We start from the raw sequence: 6,372 nt of genomic DNA, 5'->3' as shown, positions 1-6,372 counted from the left end.
CCTCCTTCGGTGTGGGGCTCATGTTGGCAATGCCCCAGCCCCTGAAGCATTCAAGCTGATTTCTTGCAGCAGCTGGGTACTGTAACAGCTCCAGAGCTGCTCTGTGAGGCAAGTAAAAGGGTGTTGGCCCTGCAGCACTACCTGTAGTTTGCATTGTGTGTTGGAAGGAACAAAGTAAGCAGACGGGAGAAGTCAGGATAGTGCGCAAGGGCATAGAAGGGAGCGGCTCAAGAAAAGAGAAGTGGAAACAGACAGCAAACTAGGCTGGAGAGAGACCTGAGACAGAGAGATGAATTATACGAGAGACGGCCAGGGGAAACACAAATTATGCAGTCAAGTTTCCCACATTTGGGGAAATCACAGGGGCAGCACACCCAGAGTGCAATGGGTGAGCCTTGCCCTGGGAGAAGCACCTACATGATCATAGTATCTCACCTGGCAGGTAAGTAGGAGTTGGGCTAGAGCTGGGGAGGGTCGCTGCTCGGGTACCCCCCTGTCAAGTGAAGGAGATCCAACTGAGGCAGCACAAGGGAACTCTCGAAAGAGGAACAAGGCTAGAGGAAGATCTGAGACAAAGAAATCTGATTTTTACCAGAGTTGACCAGAAGAAAGCACAAACACAGTCCCCCACTACCACAAATAATGCAGTCAAGTTTCCCACATTTGGGGAAATCACAGGGGCAGCACACCCAGAGTGCAATGGGTGAGCCTTGCCCTGGGAGAAGCACCTTCCTGATCATAGTTTCTCACCTGGCAGGTAAGTAGGAGTTGAGCTAGAGCTGGGGAGGGTCGCTGCTCGGGCACCCCCCTGTCAAGTGAAGGAGATCCAACTGAGGCAGCACAAGGGAACTCTCGAAAGAAGAACAAGGCTAGAGGAAGATCTGAGACAAAGAAATCTGACTTTTACCAGAGCTGACCAGAGGAAAGCACAAACACAGTCCCCCTCTACCACAAATAATGCAGTCGAGTTTCCCACATTTGGGGAAATCACAGGGGTCATCATACCCAGAATGCAATGAATGAACCTCACCCTGGGAGAACAATCTTCATGACCATGATATCTCCTATGCAAAATAAGTATGATTTGGGATAGGGCTGGGGAGGGCCGCTGCTCAGGCACACCTCTGTCAAGTAAAGGCGATTCAACTGAGGCAGCACAAGGGAACTCTCATCTGGGGACAACAACTGCTGGGAGAACACATATTTTCAGATGAACATGGGAGGGCAGAAGGCTGCCTAATACTGAAGCACCCCCAAACAACAAACCAAATGCAACAACTAGTACAAGCATTCCTGGGGGAAGGCCTGCAGCAGATGGATTTGCATATGGTGATGTCATCCAAGCAGTGGGTCAAAATTGGCTTCAACCCTCGTCTGCATATGAAAAGAAAAAAGGGATGTGCAGGACATGGCGTCCTTTTGTGGCGCTTGGATGACCCTTAATTCTCATTAAACATCTCCACCCTCCTTCGGTGTGGGGCTCATGTTGGCTATTCCCCAGCCCCTGAAGCATTCAAGATGATTTCTTGCAGCAGCTGGGCACTGTAACAGCTCCAGAGCTGTTCTGTAAAGCATGTAAAAGGGTGTGGGCCCTGCAGCACTACCTGTAGTATGCATTGTGCTTTGGAAGGCACAAAGTAAGCAGACGGGAGAGGTCAGGATAGTGCGCAAGGGCATAGAAGGGAGCGGCTCAAGAAAAGAGAAGTGGAAACAGACAGCAAACTAGGCTGGAGAAAGACCTGGGACAAAGAGATCTGAATTATACGAGAGCCGACCAGAGGAAACACAAATTATGCAGTCAAGTTTCCCACATTTGGGGAAATCGCAGGAGCAGCACACCCAGAGTGCAATGGGTGAGCCTTGCCCTGGGAGAAGCACCTTCCTGATCATAGTATCTCACCTGGCAGGTAAGTAGGAGTTGGGCTAGAGCTGGGGAGGGTCGCTGCTCGGGCACCCCCCTGTCAAGTGAAGGAGATCCAACTGAGGCAGCACAAGGGAACTCTCGAAAGAAGAACAAGGCTAGAGGAAGATCTGAGACAAAGAAATCTGACTTTTACCAGAGCTGAGCAGAGGAAAGCACAAACACAGTCCCCCACTACCACAAATAATGCAGTCGAGTTTCCCACATTTGGGGAAATCACAGGGGTCAGCATACCCAGAATGCAATGAATGAACCTCACCCTGGGAGAACAATCTTCATGACCATGGTATCTCCTATGCAAAATAAGTATGATTTGGGATAGGGCTGGGGAGGGCCGCTGCTCAGGCACATCTCTGTCAAGTAAAGGAGATTCAACTGAGGCAGCACAAGGGAACTCTCATCTGGGGACAACAACTGCAGGGAGAACACATATTTTCAGATGAACATGGGAGGGCAGAAGGCTGCATAATACTGAAGCACCCCCAAACAACAAACCAAATGCAACAACTAGTGCAAGCATTCCTGGGGGAAGGCCTGCAGCAGATTGATTTGCATATGGTAATGCCATCCAAGCAGTGGGTCAAAGTTGGCTTCAACCCTCGTCTGCATATGAAAAGAGAAAAGGGGCGTGCAGGGCATGGCGGCCTTTTGCGGCGCTTGGGTGACCCTTAGTTCACATTAAACATCTCCACCCTCCTTCGGTGTGGGGCTCATGTTGGCAATGCCCCAGCCCCTGAAGCATTCAAGCTGATTTCTTGCAGCAGCTGGGTACTGTAACAGCTCCAGAGCTGCTCTGTGAGGCAAGTAAAAGGGTGTGGGCCCTGCAGCACTACCTGTAGTTTGCATTGTGTGTTGGAAGGCACAAAGTAAGCAGACGGGAGAAGTCAGGATAGTGCGCAAGGGCATAGAAAGGAGCGGCTCAAGAAAAGAGAAGTGGAAACAGACAGCAAACTAGGCTGGAGAGAGACCTGAGACAAAGAGATCTGAATTATACGAGAGACGACCAGGGGAAACACAAATTATGCAGTCAAGTTTCCCACATTTGGGGAAATCACAGGGGCAGCACACCCAGAGTGCAATGGGTGAGCCTTGCCCTGGGAGAAGCACCTACATGATCATAGTTTCTCACCTGGCAGGTAAGTAGGAGTTGGGCTAGAGCTGGGGAGGGTCGCTGCTCGGGTACCCCCCTGTCAAGTGAAGGAGATCCAACTGAGGCAGCACAAGGGAACTCTCGAAAGAGGAACAAGGCTAGAGGAAGATCTGAGACAAAGAAATCTGATTTTTACCAGAGTTGACCAGAAGAAAGCACAAACACAGTCCCCCACTACCACAAATAATGCAGTCGAGTTTCCCACATTTGGGGAAATCACAGGGGTCAGCATACCTAGAATGCAATGAATGAACCTCACCCTGGGAGAACAATCTTCATGACCATGGTATCTCCTATGCAAAATAAGTATGATTTGGGATAGGGCTGGGGAGGGCCGCTGCTCAGGCACATCTCTGTCAAGTAAAGGAGATTCAACTGAGGCAGCACAAGGGAACTCTCATCTGGGGACAACAACTGCAGGGAGAACACATATTTTCAGATGAACATGGGAGGGCAGAAGGCTGCCTAATACTGAAGCACCCCCAAACAACAAACCAAATGCAACAACTAGTGCAAGCATTCCTGGGGGAAGGCCTGCAGCAGATGGATTTGCATATGGTGATGTCATCCAAGCAGTGGGTCAAAGTTGGCTTCAACCCTCGTCTGCATATGAAAAGAAAAAAGGGATGTGCAGGGCATGGTGTCCTTTTGTGGCGCTTGGATGACCCCTCCTTCGGTGTGGGGCTCATGTTGGCTATGCCCCAGCCCCTGAAGCATTCAAGATGATTTCTTGCAGCAGCTGGGCACTGTAACAGCTCCAGAGTTGCTCTGTAAAGCATGTAAAAGGGTGTGGGCCCTGCAGCACTACCTGTAGTATGCATTGTGCGTTGGAAGGCACAAAGTAAGCAGACGGGAGAGGTCAGGATAGTGCGCAACTGCATAGAAGGGAGCGGCTCAAGAAAAGAGAAGTGGAAACAGACAGCAAACTAGGCTGGAGAAAGACCTGAGACAAAGAGATCTGAATTATATGAAAGCCGACCAGAGGAAACACAAATTATGCAGTCAAGTGTCCCACATTTGGGGAAATCGCAGGAGCAGCACACCCAGAGTGCAATGGGTGAGCCTTGCCCTGGGAGAAGCACCTTCCTGATCATAGTATCTCACCTGGCAGGTAAATAGGAGTTGGGCTAGAGCTGGGGAGGGTCGCTGCTCGTGCACCCCCCTGTCAAGTGAAGGAGATCCAACTGAGGCAGCACAAGGGAACTCTCGAAAGAAGAACAAGGTTAGAGGAAGATCTGAGACAAAGAAATCTGACTTTTACCAGAGCTGACCAGAGGAAAGCACAAACACAGTCCCCCACTACCACAAATAATGCAGTCGAGTTTCCCACATTTGGGGAAATCACAGGGGTCAGCATACCCAGAATGCAATGAATGAACCTCACCCTGGGAGAACAATCTTCATGACCATGGTATCTCCTATGCAAAAAAAGTATGATTTGAGATAGGGCTGGGGAGGGCCGCTGCTCAGGCACATCTCTGTCAAGTAAAGGAGATTCAACTGAGGCAGCACAAGGGAACTCTCATCTGGCGACAACAACTGCAGGGAGAACACATATTTTCAGATGAACATGGGAGGGCAGAAGGCTGCCTAATACTGAAGCACCCCCAAACAACAAACCAAATGCAACAACTAGTGCAAGCATTCCTGGGGGAAGGCCTGCAGCAGATTGATTTGCATATGGTAATGCCATCCAAGCAGTGGGTCAAAGTTGGCTTCAACCCTCGTCTGCATATGAAAAGAGAAAAGGGGCGTGCAGGGCATGGCGGCCTTTTGCGGCGCTTGGATGACCCCTAGTTCGCATTAAACACCTCCACCCTCCTTCGGTGTGGGGCTCATGTTGGCTATGCCCCAGCCCCTGAAGCATTCAAGCTGATTTCTTGCAGCAGCTGGGCACTGTAACAGCCCCAGAGCTGCTCTGTAAGGCAAGTAAAAGGGTGTGGGCCCTGCAGTACTACCTGTAGTTTGCATTGTGCATTGGAAAGCACAAAGTAAGCAGACGGGAGAAGTCAGGATAGTGCGCAAGGGCATAGAAGGGAGCGGCTCAAGAAAAGAGAAGTGGAAACAGACAGCAAACTAGGCTGGAGAGAGACCTGAGACAAAGAGATCTGAATTATACGAGAGCCGACCAGGGGAAACACAAATTATGCAGTCAAGTTTCCCACATTTGGGGAAATCGCAGGAGCAGCACACCCAGAGTGCAATGGGTGAGCCTTGCCCTGGGAGAAGCACCTTCATGATCATAGTATCTCACCTGGCAGGTAAGTAGGAGTTGGGCTAGAGCTGGGGAGGGTTGCTGCTCGGGTACCCCCCTGTCAAGTGAAGGAGATCCAACTGAGGCAGCGCAAGGGAACTCTAGAAAAAAGAACAAGGCTAGAGGAAGATCTGAGACAAAGAAATCTGACTTTTACCAGAGCTGACCAGAGGAAAGCACAAACACAGTCCCCCACTACCACAAATAATGCAGTCGAGTTTCCCACATTTGGGGAAATCATAGGGGTCAGCATACCCAGAATGCAATGAATGAACCTCACCCTGGGAGAACAATCTTCATGACCATGGTATCTCCTATGCAAAATAAGTATGATTTGGGATAGAGCTGGGGAGGGCCGCTGCTCAGGCACATCTCTGTCAAGTAAAGGAGATTCAACTGAGGCAGCACAAGGGAACTCTCATCTGGGGACAACAACTGCAGGGAGAACACATATTTTCAGATGAACATGGGAGGGCAGAAGGCTGCCTAATACTGAAGCACCCCCAAACAACAAACCAAATGCAACAACTAGTGCAAGCATTCCTGGGGGAAGGCCTGCAGCAGATGGATTTGCATATGGTGATGTCATCCAAGCAGTGGGTCAAAGTTGGCTTCAACCCTCGTCTGCATATGAAAAGAGAAAAGGGGTGTGCAGGGCATGGCGGCCTTTTGCGGCGCTTGGATGACCCCTAGTTCGCATTAAACACCTCCACCCTCCTTCGGTGTGGGGCTCATGTTGGCTATGCCCCAGCCGCTTAAGCATTCAAGCTGATTTCTTGCAGCAGCTGGGCACTGTAACAGCTCCAGAGCTGCTCTGTAAGGCAAGTAAAAGGGTCTCTGTGGTGCAATCAGTTAGTATGTACGGCTATTAACCAAAAGGTTGGTGGTTCAATCCCACCCAGGGACCTAATTGACCTTGTTATCAGATTTTGGTGATCTTTAAGTAGACAAGTCAAATTTCATACCCCCTGTTATGGTGTAGGGTACCTGGCCTTCTCTGATGTAATCAGAGTTAGATTTGATTCAGTGATTTTATAAAAACATCTA

At 50.0% G+C, this 6,372-nt stretch overlaps 10 non-coding genes and 1 pseudogene across 10 annotated transcripts; all 11 read right to left on the bottom strand.

The window, feature by feature from the left end:
• Positions 1–308: 308 nt before the first annotated feature.
• Positions 309–450, bottom strand: LOC135025500 (U1 spliceosomal RNA; annotated as a pseudogene).
• A 152-nt stretch (positions 451–602) lies between these two features.
• On the bottom strand, positions 603–765 carry LOC135025492 (U1 spliceosomal RNA). The gene has a single exon (XR_010222237.1). It is a non-coding gene; the product is annotated as a U1 spliceosomal RNA (small nuclear RNA).
• A 152-nt stretch (positions 766–917) lies between these two features.
• On the bottom strand, positions 918–1,081 carry LOC135025493 (U1 spliceosomal RNA). The gene has a single exon (XR_010222238.1). It is a non-coding gene; the product is annotated as a U1 spliceosomal RNA (small nuclear RNA).
• Positions 1,082–1,752: 671 nt separating this feature from the next.
• LOC135025495 (U1 spliceosomal RNA) lies at positions 1,753–1,915 on the bottom strand. The gene has a single exon (XR_010222240.1). It is a non-coding gene; the product is annotated as a U1 spliceosomal RNA (small nuclear RNA).
• A 152-nt stretch (positions 1,916–2,067) lies between these two features.
• LOC135025489 (U1 spliceosomal RNA) lies at positions 2,068–2,231 on the bottom strand. The gene has a single exon (XR_010222234.1). It is a non-coding gene; the product is annotated as a U1 spliceosomal RNA (small nuclear RNA).
• A 671-nt stretch (positions 2,232–2,902) lies between these two features.
• Positions 2,903–3,065, bottom strand: LOC135025499 (U1 spliceosomal RNA). Its single transcript, XR_010222243.1, has one exon. It is a non-coding gene; the product is annotated as a U1 spliceosomal RNA (small nuclear RNA).
• Positions 3,066–3,217: 152 nt separating this feature from the next.
• On the bottom strand, positions 3,218–3,381 carry LOC135025494 (U1 spliceosomal RNA). The gene has a single exon (XR_010222239.1). It is a non-coding gene; the product is annotated as a U1 spliceosomal RNA (small nuclear RNA).
• Positions 3,382–4,027: 646 nt separating this feature from the next.
• On the bottom strand, positions 4,028–4,190 carry LOC135025498 (U1 spliceosomal RNA). Its single transcript, XR_010222242.1, has one exon. It is a non-coding gene; the product is annotated as a U1 spliceosomal RNA (small nuclear RNA).
• A 152-nt stretch (positions 4,191–4,342) lies between these two features.
• On the bottom strand, positions 4,343–4,506 carry LOC135025491 (U1 spliceosomal RNA). Its single transcript, XR_010222236.1, has one exon. It is a non-coding gene; the product is annotated as a U1 spliceosomal RNA (small nuclear RNA).
• Positions 4,507–5,177: 671 nt separating this feature from the next.
• Positions 5,178–5,340, bottom strand: LOC135025497 (U1 spliceosomal RNA). The gene has a single exon (XR_010222241.1). It is a non-coding gene; the product is annotated as a U1 spliceosomal RNA (small nuclear RNA).
• A 152-nt stretch (positions 5,341–5,492) lies between these two features.
• On the bottom strand, positions 5,493–5,656 carry LOC135025490 (U1 spliceosomal RNA). Its single transcript, XR_010222235.1, has one exon. It is a non-coding gene; the product is annotated as a U1 spliceosomal RNA (small nuclear RNA).
• Between the last annotated feature and the right edge of the window lie 716 nt (positions 5,657–6,372).

This window comes from Pseudophryne corroboree, unplaced genomic scaffold (genome assembly GCF_028390025.1).
Source record: "Pseudophryne corroboree isolate aPseCor3 unplaced genomic scaffold, aPseCor3.hap2 scaffold_417, whole genome shotgun sequence".
NCBI classification, from domain to species: Eukaryota; Metazoa; Chordata; class Amphibia; order Anura; family Myobatrachidae; genus Pseudophryne; species Pseudophryne corroboree.
The sequence above is the reverse complement of the archived record's forward strand: the minus strand, read 5'-3'. Positions and strand labels throughout refer to the sequence as shown.